Here is a 15872-nt window from a genome sequence, read left to right as displayed (position 1 = left end):
CGGCCACAGGACTAAGGAGAGAAGACCCAGCGTCTTTCTTCTCTTCAGGGAGGCCCTCCCTAGGGTCTCCTTCAGCTCCCAGTTCCTGGACATGGGCTTGGACACCAGGGGGCGCCCTCATCCCAGATGATGTTCAGAGTGTGAAGGTTTTATTCAAGAGCTACAATGATACAACTTGTATCCATCCACAAATGGCTAAGGAAGATGTGTGATACATACACATACATATAAATATGTGTTGACACTTGTGACAATATGGATGGACAAACAGGGCAGTATGTCTGCTAAGTGAAATAAATCAAACTGAGGAAGAAAAGTACCATATGATTTCACTCATATGTGGAATCTAAAAAAACAAAACAAAGAAAGAAACAAACAGCTGAATCAGAATTATAAATACAGTGAACTCACTGATGCTGGCAGGTGGGGAGGGGGTTGGGAGGATGGGCACAATGGGCAAGGGGAGTGGGAGACACAGGCTCCAGTAATGGAAGGAACAGCTCATAGGAATAAAAGGTGCAGCACAGGGGATATCGTCAGTGACACTGTAACATCACTGTGCGGTGACAGATGGCGGCTACACCGTGGTGAGCACAGCATGGTGTAGATAGGAGGTGAAGGGCCCCTGGGGGGGCTTTAGTAGGTTCTCAGGTCATGATCCCAGGGTCATGGGATCGAGCCCTGCAGGGATTGAGCCTACCTGAGATTCTCTCACTCTCTCTCTCTCTCACTCTCTCTCTGCCTCTCTTCTCTGCTCTCACTGTCTCTCTCTCAAAGAAAAAAATGAATACAGAAGTTGATTCAGTGTGTTGTACACCTGAAACTAAAGAAATCTTGTGTCAACTATATTGAAATTTAAAATATTTTTTAAAACAAATTAATTAGGAAGAATAAACTGTAGGGGTGCCTGGGTGGGCTAGTCGGTTGGGCCTCCCACTTTTGATTTCAGCTCAGCTCATGTATGATCACCTGGTTCATGGGTGGGAGACCTGCATCAGGCTCTGCGAATGGCTGCGTCCTCTCCCATGGCTGCAACTGCAGACAACAGATGCACAGTTACAATTATGCATGGAAAGGCTAAGTGAGATTGGCAGAAACACACACCCCTATACATGCAGGAGTTTGTGTGGGGAGTCGGGTCAGAGGAGAGACTGGGATGCAAAAAGAGAAATAATGAATTGAGAGAAAAAAGGGACCCCACATAGAAATAAACAAAACAGCCCAACATGGCTATAAGATTGGGAGACATAAACGTGTCAGGCTCCCAATAAGCATCAGGCACCATTGCCTGCACTACATGATTTAAGACAAAGTCCTCAAGAAACAAAGAGACTCTGAAGAGTTGGAGGAACCAGTTTCATGAGGTCAATACTCACTGGAGGAGGAAATGTCCATCTCATCGGGCAGCTCACTACCACTGACCTCAGTGTGACCCTGAACCTCACTGAGCATCTTGGCATGGTTTTCGCTTGACACAAATATGACGGCCAAGCATGAGAAGGAAGTGGCCTACTCAGGCATCCTGGAAGGAGACAGAGGGTGGCACTGGAAGACCCCTAAGTAGGAAAACACCCAAAAGGAGGGACAAGGATGTAAGGTATGAAGACACAGAAAATCGGGGGATGGGAGGGGACACTGGGATGCCCGTGTGGCTGTCCAGCTTACCCGATACAGGTAGGTGTGGGGATCCTCTGGCAGGTGGTGGTACATGGCCGTGTTTACCTGCCTAATATCCATGCCTTGGCCGCATAGGTTGGTGGCCACAATAGTTCATTGTTAAAAATCTTTAAACTACTGATACCAAGAAAGTCTTTGTCAGAAAGGAAATTAGAAAAATATTGACAGTCCCTTCTCTCAGTGGTCTCATTTCCTCCCAAGACATAAAATTTATCTTTCCACCTCTGACTCCCCTCTGCCCCCGGTGTCCACGGTGGATGGCAATGGCTGGAAAGTTCTGCTCCACCAGCAGCTGGGCCAGGGCAATGCAACGCTGCACAGACTTCACAAAGATCTCTGCCTGTGTGTGGAGAGTAGGGAGATGTGGGCCCACAGTGTGTGTGTGGAGGGGAGAGACAATGTGCCAGAGTGGGAGATTTCAGGAAGTACACTCTCTGCATGAACCCCACTAAATCCCTCTTCTTCCCTGCTACGTGATTCCTTTTTTGCTCCCAATAGAACTTATTTGTTCTTTCTCTCCTTTGCTTCTGATTTTCCTGAGCAGATTGGCCTCTGAGAAGATACAGAGAGCAGTACAAATCTGGCAAACATGTTAGGAGACAGGAATGAGGTACTCCATGAAAAAGGGCTAAATACTGGAACTAGGTTCTGGAATGAACAGACCAATATTCCCGCTTATGAAACGTTAAACCTGAGACCTTTCCTAATTCTGCGAGCATTTATTGTGTGAATACGTTACACAATGCATGAGCTGAGGGAACGCTTCTCCTCAGGGAGGGATGCAAGAAGAAATAAGCACTTAAGAACCTTAACAGGGCCAGTGTATATTGGGATATTTAAGAATTTAAAAGTCCTTCCAGATTTTTAAAAATTTTATTAGTTTATATTGAGACAGAGAGAGACAAGAGTGAGTATGAGCAGAGGAGGGACAGAGAGAGAGAGAGAGAGAGAAAGACAAATGCAAGCAGGCTCCAGACTGTCAGTGCAGAGCCTGACACGGGTTCTGTCTCACAAACCATGATATCAGGAGTCTGACCCTTAACCAACTGAACTTCCCAGGCTCCCTAAAACACAAATTCTTTAATTATTCTTCGTGGGTTGTAGCTATTTTAAAATATGGAATTGAAGACAGAAGATACAGCAGCCCCCACATTGGGAACTGGTCTGACTCTGACAGCTGGGCCTCAGTGTGGTCAGAAGCTGGCTGACGCCACCACTGGGCCAATTGTTATTGTGGGACATGACCAGTCATCTCACAGGACATCAACATCACACAAGGACACTCTGAGACCATGACATTACTTTGTCCAATTACAGACAAAAACAAGCCACTGTATGACCCACAGAATACAAAACATCTCCCTTTGCTGCTTAATGTGAGCAATGGCTGCTTCTTTACCATTACTTTTTCTTAAGTTTTTATTTAAATTCCAGTATGTTAACATACAGTGTAATATTAGTTTCAGGAGTAGAACTGAGTGAATCATCACTTACATATAACACCCAGTGTTCATCACAAGTGCCCTCCTCAGTACCCATCACCCATGTAGCCCATCCCATATACCCTGTGATTCTCCCATAAGCTTCATAGCTTCTCAGCACTGACCACCTTTTCTTTTGGGATTTGCGGTATATTAAAACAAATGACTTAAAAAAATTTTTTTAAGTTTATTCATTTTTCAGAGAAAGAGAGAAACTGAGTGAAAGAAAGGGTAAGGCAGAGAGAAAGAGAGACACAGACTCCTAAGCAGGCTCCAGGCTCTGAGCTGTTAGCACAGAGCTCCATGGAGGGCTTGAACTCACAACCCATGAGCTCATGACTTGAACCAAAGCCAGAAGCTTAAAAACTGAGCCACCAAGGTGCCCCAAAACAAATGATTTTTGATTCAATTACACTCTAATCAATGCCAGAACACCGGTGTTACTTAGTACAACACACAGCACGTTACTTAAAAACAATCATGCATTAGCACATCCATTCAACGTGCAGATGGGCCTATGGGTCTAATGTAACACAGGAGACAGTCAGTGATGCTGTTTCAGGATCCAGTTTGCAAAGAACCCCAGAGAAAGTACAACTTGTGTAGTTTTAATATACTATCAAAGAGGCATATTCATACTTATCTGAAAAGGATATGACACATACTGTTCTCCTATACTTGGTCAAGGACATAAATTTTTTCAAATACTTCCATCAAAACAACACAAGAGATGCAGAAGCAAATCTGAACATCCAGTGGTCTACTAATGAGACAGCCAAGAAGAGACCTGCAAAATGGAAAATGAATAAAATCCACTCTTCTCACTGCCTTGTTTCTTTGGGAAAATCGTTATTTTTCATAAAAACAATATCTTTTTTCATATGACTGTAAATGAATTAATAAATATTTAAACCTGTTTTATTCCTAGTACGGTAAGTGTGGATAGATAGTCTCACACACACAGAGTTATCCCCGGGATCCTCACTAATTTGTAAGACTGCACAGTTGTCCTGAGAACAAACTGTTGGAGCATCACTGACTCACACAGCTCCTGGGCCACGACTCAGGGACACAGTGTGACAAAGGGCGCTCCGTGCAGTAGGTGAGGCGTCGGGCAAAGTCCCAGGTCCCCGGCTGGCCTCTCGGGGTCTCAGGGCGGTGTCGGGGGCGGGGAAGCCCAGCGCTGGGGAGTCCCCATCCTCCCTGGTTTCACTTCTCCCTGTCACAACCTGTGTCAGGTCCTTCTGCCTGGATACTGATGACCCAGCCTCGGTTCACACTCCTATTAGTGCCCGGTTTCCTGAGAAGCCAATCAGCGGCACCGCGGTTCCGGGTATAAACTTTCCGCACCCGCCCTGTAACTCACATTCTCCCCAGATCCCGAGGATGCGGGTCGTGATGTCCAGAACCCTCCTCCTGCTGCTGGCGGGGGCCCTGGCCGTGACCCAGACCTGGGCGGGTGAGTGCGGGGTCGGGAGGAAAGGGACTCTGCGGGGCAGGAGCGCGGGGACCGCCCGGCGGGGACGGTATCTGTCCGCCGCCCTGACCAGACCTCCACCCGCCCAGTCCGGCCATTCCCAGACGCTCCCCGACTCCGCCCTCCTCTCCCCCACGAGAACCCCCCTCTCCTGCCCTCCCGGCCGCCTCCACCTGGGACCCGGGCCCCGCGCCCGGAGGAGGGTCGGGCGGGGTCTCACCCCTCCGCGCCCACAGGCTCCCACTCCATGAGGTATTTCTACACCGTGGTGTCCCGGCCCGGCCTCGGGGAGCCCCGCTTCATCATCGTGGGCTACGTGGACGACACGCAGTTCGTGCGGTTCGACACCGACGCCCCGAGTCAGAGGATGGAGCCGCGGGCGCGGTGGATGGAGCAGGTGGGGCCGGAGTATTGGGACCGGGAGACGCGGGTCGCCGGGAGCCACGCACAGAATTTCCGAGTGGGCCTGAACACCCTGCGCGGCTACTACAACCAGAACGAGTCCGGTGAGCGACGCGGGCCCGGGTCCGGGTCACGACCCCCATCCCCACGGACCGGCCAGGGTCGCCCCGGGTCTCCGGGTGAGCGCAGCCGCGAGGCCGCGGGACCCCCGCCCCGACCCGGGAAGAGCCCGCGGGAGCTTTTAGGCGGTCTTACTTTCGGTTTCGCCGTCATCACTGCTGCGCTGGGGGCGGGCGGGGCCAGGGTCTCACACCTTCCAAAGGATGATAGGCTGCAACCTGGGGCCTGACGGGCACTTCTTCCACGGGACCTTCGTGAAGCCTACGACGGCGCGGACTACATCGCCCTGAACGACGACCTGCGCTCCTGGACCGCGGCGGACACGGCGGCGCAGATCACCCGCCGCAAGTGGGAGGTGGCCGGTGTGGCGGAAGACTTCAGGAACTACGCAGAGGGCATGTGCTTGGAGGGGCTCCGCAAGTACCTGGAGAACGGGAAGGAGGCGCTGCTGCGCGCAGGTACAGGGGCCGCGGGGACGCCCCGCTCTCCCCTCCCCTGGGGCTGGCTGCCCACGAAGAAGGGAAAGTGGACTCAGCGGCAGAAAAGCGCCCCTCGCTGGGTGGGAAGAGGAAGACCCGCCTCGGTGTTCATATTCCTACTAGAGGGTGACTCACCTAGAGGGCGCTTTTCTCTAAAGGACAGTGAGGGATGCAGTCTCCCCCTGGGTCGCAGGCTGAGACCTTCCCTGAAATAACCCATCAGCAGTTCCCTTTGACCTTGTGAACCATGACCTTCCCTCTCAAGGCCTGTTCTCCATCTAAGAACATCTTTGGAGATCTGACTTTGGGTTTTGTGAGTCATTCACCCTCCACCTCAGTCAGGGATGTGGTCCCCACCTTAGACCTGCAGCCTCCTCCCCAGGCTCTCTCCCTGATTCCAGAACCTAACAAGGATCCGGAGATCCCATAGGCTAGACTGGTGTCTGGGTTTTGCGCTTCTTCCAACCAAACCCATAGCCCTGTCCACCTCAGGATGCTCACATGGATGCAGTCTCAGTGGCCCCTAAAGGTAAACCCCAGAGTGGATTTTCTGCTTCTTCTTCCTCAGAATCTCCCAGCACACACGTGACCCGCCACCCCATCTCTGACCATGAGGTGACCCTGAGGTGCTGGGCCCTGGGCTTCTACCCTGCGGAGATCACCCTGACCTGGCAGCGGGATGGGGAGGACCACACCCAGGACACGGAGCTTGTGGACACCAGGCCTGCGGGAGATGGGACCTTCCAGAAGTGGGCGGCTGTGGTGGTGCCTTCTGGACAGGAGCAGAGATACACGTGCCACGTGCAGCACGAGGGGCTGCCCAAGCCCATCACTCTGAGATGGGGTAAGGAGGGTGTGGGGTAGAGCCTGGTGTCAGGGAGAGCAGGGCCCTTCTGGAGAAGTTCACAAAGTCAGGACTGAAGCCGGAGGTGTGGGCCCCTCACCTTCCTTCCCTTTCCAGAGCCGCCTCCTCAGCCCTCCATCCCCATCCCGGGCATCATTGCTGGTGTGGCTGTCACTGTCCTTGTGGTCACTGTGGTGCTTGGAGCTGTGATCTGGAGGAAGAAGCACTCAGGTAGGAACAGATTGGGGGGATCTGAGTTCTCTTGTCCCGCTGGGGGGTTCCTAGGTAGCACATGGTGCTGCCTTGTTCCTGGGAAGTCCCATCCACACCATGCACCTGCCCACTCTGGAGCCGTTACTGATGTTCACTCTGTAGCAAATAACTTCTGAAAATGAAGAACAGATTTTCATTTGGTAATTCTGGTGATGGGGACCTGATTCCCAGCAGTGACAGGACAGAGAGGAAGGTCCCTGCTGAGGTCAGACCTCCAGCAAGTCAGGTGGGCCAGAGACCCCATACCTCTTCATGTTTCCCCATCCTGTCCTGGGTCTTCAGTCAGAATTCTGGAAACTTCATTGTGGACCAGGACTAAGTGTTGCTCTAGGACCTCATAGCCCAGCTGTCCCAGGTCTCTAGCATGATATTTTCTTCCCACAGGAGGAAAAGGACCGAGCTACTCTCACGCTGCACGTAAGTATGGAGGGGTGATCCCTGAAACCCTGGGTAGTGTAGACAAGACCCCATGGGAAATCACACCTCCCCCATAGTCCCTCCTTCAGTGACATCTCCTGTGGCTCTGATCACGTCCTGTTTGTTCTACCCCAGGCGATGACAGCACCCAGGGCTCTGATTCATCCCTAATGGCTCCTAAAGGTAAGATCCGGAGGGTCTGAGGTGGGGAGGAGTGTGGACACTAGGGACACTTTGACATGCAGGGGACTGTTCAGGATGAGGCACTTATGTGACTGACCTAAATGTATTCATGATTAATTTTTTCACAGTGTGACACCAGCCGCCCCTGGGAACTGAGCGATACAAGATTTGTTCCCACTCCCACTTGGTGACATGCAGAGCCCCTGACTTTTCTTTCTGTAGATGGTGTCAGAATGTGTCTGTGTTCCTATTAGCATAGTGTGAGACGCAGGAGACTGGCCCACCCTGCCCACCGTGACCCCTCCCCATACTGATTCCTGTTCCCTTTCTGATCTGCTTCCTGTTCCTGCAGAGACAGGGCTGGACCATCTCCATCCCCGTCTTTATTTCATGTTGGACAGAGTCCTGACGTGTTACTTCCCTATTGAAAATGAGAATCCAGATATGAATCTGTGTTTTGTAATTCTGGGTATGTGGTGATGATGAAATAATGAAAGAGAAGATTTGTAAAATTGTGACAGAAAATAAATGAAAGCACTGAGAACCTTCCAGAACCCACGTGTTTGCTGTGCTAAGTCTGTTACAGGTGGGGACAGGCGAAGGCTATGAGGAGCCGAGCATGGACGGGGCCTGTGCCCAGTCAGTGCTCAGTGCATCATTGGTGTAACGTCCTCACTCCTCAGCTGGGTCCTGTCCCTGCTCCTTGTCCTTGTCCCTTCTATGGAAACTTGTCTCCCCAGGACCTGTGATCACAGGGACTTGGACATCATCTGTCACCAGACCTTGTGCAGCAAGAGCTTCCTGTGACTGGGTCAACCCAGGCTCTACCTGTGTCGTACCATCAGCCCCATCTTTTGGGTGTATTTTTTTCTTTGTTTCTGTGGAGCATCAGGCCAGTTCTTGCACCTGTGTACGAGTTCCCATCCCATTCTCCCCAGGTGCCCCTGCAGTTACAGCACCAGGAGTCCTTTGGGCTGTTGCTCCCACAAGCCCATGTTGGCCCTGCACATGGGAGTCTCTGTGGTTTGGAGAGATGAATTTTCAGAGTCACCCATCTCTTCCCCTCCCTCTAGAGCTGTCTTCTGGATTATTCTTTAGATTCTGGATGTAGACAAAGAGGAATCTAGAGAGTTTCTCATCCTTTTTCAACTTTAGTTAGTTTCTACCTTTCCTGTCTCTCTGCCCCCTTCCCTGCCCTAGTTCTTGCGATGCTGGTGCTGACTACAAATTCATGGATTTATGAAGCAGGGTCTCATGTAGATTTCTATTTGGTTGGAAAAAGGGTCCCATAGAGCCCAAGTACAGTGTTTCTGATGACAGGATGTAACCGTGTGCTGTGCTGTGCAGGGGAACCTCTGTGGGGTGGAGGGGGGGAGCTGAGCTAAGAAGTGGTGGGAGCAGGCCTAGGGGGAACTAGAGACGGCACTAGTGGTGAGGTGGGGGTACTTTGTGTGGGAGCTTCCATGGACCAGCTGTGCCTGAAGCTCATCCAGAAGAGAGATCCTTTCCGGTGGTCACTAGTTCCACGGATAATGTCGTGTGCCATGTACAGGACGTGCTATTTTTTTTATCAAGGACACCTCAGTGACTCTAAGAAACAAACCTGCTGGTCTTGTGGAGAGTATGTCCTAGAGGTGAGGGCAAGACTCCACCTGACCCTGAAACAATGTCGGGATTGAAGGCAATGATCCCATTGTGCAGTCAGAAGTCCAGTAAGTTATATTAAAAAAATTAACCCAAGTAATTGCACAAAGAAAACCAGCACCTCATGGCATGAGATGTAAAGTACAAATGGGAAAAAGACTGTGACTGAGTAACATTAGAAAGAATAGGTAGTAGAAATAACGTCATAAAACTTCAATGTTGCACCGATAAGACATAAAATATAACATGACCCGGATATGATATAAATATATAAATATATATTATTTGAATAAACATTATGTATATGACATAAAGAAAAAAATCACAAAACTGAAAATGTAGGAAAAAATGGCAAAAGCAAAAGCACCCTTAAGAAAGTAACTACAAAATAAGGAGATAAACTATTATATAATTAACAATATGAAATACTCAATAAATGGAATGAGGAATGAGTGGAAACATGGAAAACAAACACCAAAAAGTAAAATGGCATCATAAACCCACCTGTGTCAACATTAACATTACATGTAAATGGCTTAAATAAGCCAATCGGTGCAGATGGTTGGACTGAAAAGATATAAGATCCAACTATACTGTCCAGAGTAGACACACTTGAGATTCAATTACAAATAGTTTGAAGAAATAGAAAAGGTTATCTCAGGCAAATAACCATAAAAAAGGTGAAATGGATACATTCATTCGCTAGGCAAAGGGACTTTTATTTTTTATTTTTTTATTTTTTACAAATTGTTTATTGTCAAGTTGCTTTCCATATAACACCCAGTGCTCATCCCCACAAGTGCCCCCCTCCATATCCAACTCCCCCTCCCCCCCACCCATCAGTCCTCAGTTTTTGTCAGCATTCAAGAGTCTCTCATGGTTTGCCTCTCCCCCATTCCCCCACCACTCCCCTCTTCTTCTCCCCTATGGTCCTTCGTTAAGTTCCTCCTAATCCTCCTATACGTGCAAACATATATTTGTCCTTCTCGGCCTGACTTATTTCGCTCAGCATAACACCCTCTAGGTCCATCCATGTAGCTACACATGGCCAGATTTCATTGTTTCTCATTGCCATGTAGTATTCCATGGTATAGATAAACCACATCTTCTTGATCCATTCGTCCGTTGATGGACACTTAGGCTCTTTCCATGTTTTGGCTATTGTTGAGAGTGCTGCTATGAACATTGGGGTCATGTGCCCCTATGCATCAGCACTCCTGTATCCCTTGGGTAAATTCCTAGCAGTGCTAGTCTGGGTCATAGGAGAGTTCTAGTGTTAACTTTTTGAGGAACCTCCACACTGTTTTCCAAAGGGGCTGCACCAGTTTACATTCCCACCAACAGTGTAAGGGGATGCCCGTTTCTCCACATCCTCGCCAGCATCTAGATTTCTCTGATTTGCTCATTTTAGCCACTCTGACTGGCGTGAGGTGGTATCTGTGTGGTTTTGATTTGTATTTCCCTGATGAGGAGGGATGCTGAGCATCGTTTCATGTGTTTGTTGGCCATCTGGATGTCCTCTTTGGAGAAGTGTCTGTTCATATCTTCTGCCCATTTCTTTACTGGGTTGTTTGTTTCTCAGGTGGGGAGTTTGGTGAGTTCTTCATAGATTTTGGATATTAACCCTTTATCTGATATGTCATTTGCAACTATCTTTTCCCATTCCATTGGTTGCCTATTAGTTTTGTGGGTTGTTTCCTTTTCCGTGTAGAAGCTTTTAATCTTGATGAGGTCCCAATCATTTATTTTTGCTCTTCATTCCCTTGTTTTGGGGGATGTGCCAAGTAAGAGGTTGCTGCAGTGGAGGTCAAAGAGGTTGTTTCCTGCTTTCTCCTCTAGGGTTTTGATGGTTTCCTGTCTCACATTCAGGTCCTTTATCCATTTTGAGTTTATTTTTGTGTATGGTGTGAGAAATTGATCTAGTTTCATTCTTCTGCATGTTGCTGTCCAGTTCTCCCAACACCAACTGTTAAAGAGGCTTTCTTTTTTCATTGGATATTCTTTCCTGACAAAGGGACTATTAAAATGCTAGTAAAGGAGGCACCTGGGTGGCTCAGCTGGTTAAGTGTCCAGACTCTTGGTTTCTGTTTTAGCTCAGGTCATGATCTCACTATGGAACTTACTTATAATTCTCTCTTTCTCCCTCTCTGTCTATATATATATGTTTCTATCTACCTATCTATCTACCTATAAAATGCCAGTAAAGGGGTGCCTGCGTGGCTCAGTCAGTTAAGCATCCAACTTCAGCTCGGGTCATGATCTCACAGTTCGTGGGTTTGAAACCCACACTGGGCTCTCTGCTGTCAGCAAAGGAGCCCATTTCGGATCCTCTGTCCCCCTCTCTCTCTGCCCCTCCCCTGCTCACACTTTTTCCCTCTCTCTCTCAAAAAAAAAAAATTTTTTTTAAAAGTGCTAGTAAAGATAAACAACAACATTTTATAATGATAAAAGGGTCAAATTATCAGAAGGATGAAACAATTCTGAATATGTATTCACCTAATAACTCAACGCTAAATACATGAAAACAAAACAGACAGAAGTGGAGAAACAGACAACACGACAATAATAGTGAGAAACTGCAATATATCACTTTCAATAATGGATAGGACATCTATGCAGAGATCAATAAACATAAAGACTTGAACCATACTATAAATCAGCAGTAGAAATCTGACATTTATTGAACACTCCAGCCATCAACAGAATATACATTCTTTTCAAATGCACATGGAGATTTCTTGAGAAGAAACCATATGCTAGGCCATAAAACAAAAGTCAACGAATTTAAAAGGATATAAATAATGCAAAATATGTTCTCTTATCACAATGGCATGGTAACAGAAAAAAATCAATAACTGCAAGAAATGTGGGAAACTCACAATATGCAGAATTAAACAACACACTTCTACATAATCAAAGGGTGAAAGATGTCACAATGGGATTCACAGAATACTTTAAGATTAATAAAAATGAAGACAGAGTGGGGGGCCTGGGTGGCTCAGTCGGTTGAGTGTCCTACCCTTGATTTTGGTTCAGGTCATGGGATCAAGCCCTGTGTTGGGCTCCACACTGAGCATGAGGCCTGCTTGGGATTCTGTCTCTCCCTCTCTTTCTACTCCCCCCTTAAAATAAATAAATAATCTTTTTAAAAAAGAAATATCTGAAATCAATTACCTAAACTTCCATATTAAGTCAAAGAGAAAAGAGGAGCAAACTAAAGCAAAAGGAAGTAAATGGAAGGAAAAAGAAAAGATTAGAGTGGAAATTAATGAAATACAGAAAAGAGAATAAAATAACAGTATATAAAACTAAATCAAATGTGATCCTTTGAAAGATCAAAAAACTGAAAAATTTTCAACTAGACTCACCAAAAAGAGAGAGAACTCAAATTACTAGGATCAACAATGAAAGAGAGAATTTTATGACTGACCATACAGATATAAAGAGAATTATATGAGATTATGATGAACAATTATGCCAAAAAATTAACCTACTTAGATAAAATAGGAAAATTCATAGAAAGACACAAACTACAAACGTTGTCTCAGAAAATGGACAACCTGAATATACCTATAATGAGGTAGAAGGTTGAATCAATGGTCAAAACCACTCCAAAAAACCAAAAAAACCCAGTTCCAAATTCTTCACTTGTGAATTGTATCAAATGCTTAAAGAAATAATAGCAGCTCTTTACAAAACCTTCCAAAAATGAGAGGAGGGAACCCAACTCCCTGTTAGAAGCTAGTATTATTCAGAGACCAAAACCAGACAAAGATATCACAGGAAAAGAAAACTCAGACTAGTATGTCTTATGAATGTAGACCTGGAAAAACAACAGAATGTAGCAAATCAAATCCAGCAACAAAAGAAAAAAAAACTATACCCCATGACCAAGTGAAATTTATTCTAGGAATGCAATATTGGTTTAGCATCCATATCTACAATGTAATATATCATATTACTATAATAAAAAACAAAAGCCACATGCTTATCTCAACAGACGGACAAGAAGCATTTGACAAAATCTGACACCCATACATGATAAAAACCCAACAAACTGGTAACAGAAGGGAATTTCCTCAATCTGATTAAAAGCATATATGAAAACACTTAAGCTAACATCTTACATATGTAATGGTGAAAGACTGGATCAGCAACACAAAAAGGATTTCCACTCTCACCATGTTTCCTCAAACTGTACTGGAGATTCTAGAGCAAGAAAATAAGATAAAGAGCTTCCTGATTGGGAAAAAAAGAAGTAAAATTATTTCTGTTCCCACACAGATGACATGACCTTGTACCCAGAAAATCCTAGGGCATCAACTATTAGAACAAATAAATAAGTTCAGCAATATTGTAGGATATGAGGTCCATACATTAAATCTCCGCACCTCCCCCTACCCCTCTCCCTCTTCTTTTCCCTCCCCCTCCCCAGGAAACTGGGCCACCATAAACACCTTTGTGGTCACAATCCACTCAAAGCCACTCTGCCTCCTTGTCCCCCCACCCCATCCCTCTGCGTCTGTCACCTCTGTCCACTATGCAGCCCCTGCAACTGCTCCTCCAGGACCTGTGTCCTGAGTTGTTCCTCTGGGCCACTCCTTCCTGTACCCCTTCCTGGTTCCGTTCACCTGCTCCCATGCTTCCTGGAGTTTCCTTATGGATCATATGCAAAAGGAGATGAGCAGATACTCCTTGACCATGTGGAGAGAAGGGGTCAGGTCATCCAGAGACACCTGTGCTCGCTGGTTTGATCCTGCCTCCCAGATTTGCCCTGTCCAGCCCCTCAGGGCACAGCCCAAAAGACCTTTGATAGCAGAACATGTGGACTGTGCCCTGTGGCTTTACCTTGCCCTCTTTGAGCCAGCTCCCTTCCTCGTGGTGGCCACTGCCCTGTAGATTTGAAGGAAGGGATACTCAACATGATTCCCCAATGCTTTTCTCCCCTGCTTGAGGGGAGGGAAATAGGGACACAGGTTTTGTTTGGCCAAAGAACAAGGTGACACATGAAGCAGGGAAAGGGTGGGGAGTGCAGGGCCTGGGGACAGTCTGTGGATTCCACCACCTCTGTGTGACCCTCATGAAGAGTGCTGCTTTCTCACTCTTGAATCTAATCAGTTTATACAGATTGTCCTCGGTCTGGGGCAGCCTGGGATAGTTAGTCACCCTGCCTCATATTGAGGGTCTGTGACCATGTCACAACTAGTGTAAGGGCCATGCAAGTGCTCAGTTGTTACTGCTGTCTCCTGGGGTGGTCCTCCCAGAGGGAACATCAGTTCTAATTCCTTGGGGTCAAAATGGTTGCCTCATATGCCATTGGTTCATTTGCCAGAGAAAGAGTATGAAAGTCATGTGCTAATTTTTCAAAAGCCTACTTTATTTTCTTTTTTATTATATTTTTTAGATGTTTATTTTTGAGAGACAGAGTGTGAGTGGGAGAGGGTCAGAGAGAGAGAGGGAGACACAGAATCTGAGCAGGCTCCAGGCTCCAGGCTCTGAGCTCTGAGCTATCAGCACAGGGCCCGACATGGGATTTGAACCCACAAGCTGTGAGATCATGACCTGAGCTGAAGTTGGAGGCTTAACCTACTGAGCCACCCAGGCGTCCCTCAAAGGTCTACTTTAAATGTTGGTTTCCAAACAAGTGATTTCAGCTAATTAATCTTAAATAGGAAGGATTTCCTCAAACAGCTTCCCAGGAGTATAAAATGGAACAGGCATTCAAAGGGAGGAAGGGCTTGTCTGGAAGGGTTCCATGTGGGAGGTGGAAGGGAGGTGGTGGCAGTGGCAGTCTCGGAGTGCAGAGTGTAGACAGACAGCCTCACCCAGGGAGTCTCAAAACCCCCTAAACCTCATTTAGAAGAACTTTGCTACAGCGCCGCCTGCATTGCCTGGTCCAGTCTGTGGTAGGATCGAGGCAGGAAGGGCCTGGCAGCCTCAGCCAAGCAGCACTGGGGGAAGCTCTGATTCCAGGTGCATGTGGGCCAGGAAAGAGGAGGGAAGGCTAAGTGCAGCCTTGGAGCTTGGGCCAGGGGTGAGGTTGGAGGGCAAGGTCAGGCCTCTATGAGGATAAAGTGCTCCTAAGTCAGGTCAAGTACAGACCCTGCTGAAGCCCCCAATTTATAGATGGGCCTCAGCTGGTCACCTGAGCTTTCTGATGTACCTTCCTCCTGGCTCAAGGCTACAGGAGGGAGGAGGCTGAGCTGCAGGTGATGTCAGTGCCTGTGGTTGAGAGGGGACAGCAAGAAGATAGCAGCCCTAGTGTGCAGGTGCTTGTGCCAGTGGGCACCTGAGAGATAGGGAGAGAAAGAGCTGTGTTTGTGACCACTGTCTGACCTAGACAGCACGCAACAGGACATGTCTTTTAGGGAATCCCTGTAATCTGCTTGGGGCTGGGTCAGCCTTGAGAGGAAGGAAGGCACTGAGTTTCTGCTCAAGGGTGTTGTCCTTGATCCTGGGGCCCTTTCCTACTCGTGTGTGGTGGTTGATTGAAGCAGAAGGCTGCTGAGGGACCATGGTGGGGGGAGATAAGGAAGGTTGGAAGAGGGGGTGAGAGAGAAAAAACAGTGAAGGTATGGGGCTGCTTGTGTGGCTAAGTGAGTTAAGCATCCAACTTCAGCTCAAGTCATGATCTTAGGATTTGTGGGTTTCAGTCCTGAGTCAGGCTCTCTGCTGTCAGCACAGAGCTCACTTCAGATCCACTGTCTCCCTCTCTCTGGCCCACACCTGCTCAGTCTCTCTCTCTCTCTCTCCTCTCTCTCTCTCTCTTTCTCTTTCTCTCTCTCAAGGAAGGAAGGAAAGAAGGAAAGAAGGAAGGAAGGAAGGAAGGAAGGAAGGAAGGAAGGAAGGAAGGAAGGAAGGAAGGAAAGAACAAA

The 15872-nt window shown here is 47.6% G+C and overlaps 1 long non-coding RNA gene and 1 pseudogene across 1 annotated transcript; one reads left to right on the top strand and one right to left on the bottom strand.

Moving 5' to 3' along the window:
• Positions 1–908: 908 nt before the first annotated feature.
• Positions 909–4218, bottom strand: LOC120221880. The gene is made up of 3 exons (XR_005525918.1): positions 4203–4218; positions 1666–1810; positions 909–1035 (listed from the first exon to the last, which is right to left on the bottom strand). It is a non-coding gene; the product is annotated as an uncharacterized LOC120221880 (long non-coding RNA).
• A 284-nt stretch (positions 4219–4502) lies between these two features.
• LOC120221877 lies at positions 4503–7907 on the top strand (annotated as a pseudogene).
• Positions 7908–15872: the final 7965 nt, after the last annotated feature.

Source organism: Hyaena hyaena, unplaced genomic scaffold (genome assembly GCF_003009895.1).
Source record: "Hyaena hyaena isolate Hyena2069 unplaced genomic scaffold, ASM300989v1 scaffold_830, whole genome shotgun sequence".
NCBI classification, from domain to species: Eukaryota; Metazoa; Chordata; class Mammalia; order Carnivora; family Hyaenidae; genus Hyaena; species Hyaena hyaena.
The sequence above is the reverse complement of the archived record's forward strand: the minus strand, read 5'-3'. Positions and strand labels throughout refer to the sequence as shown.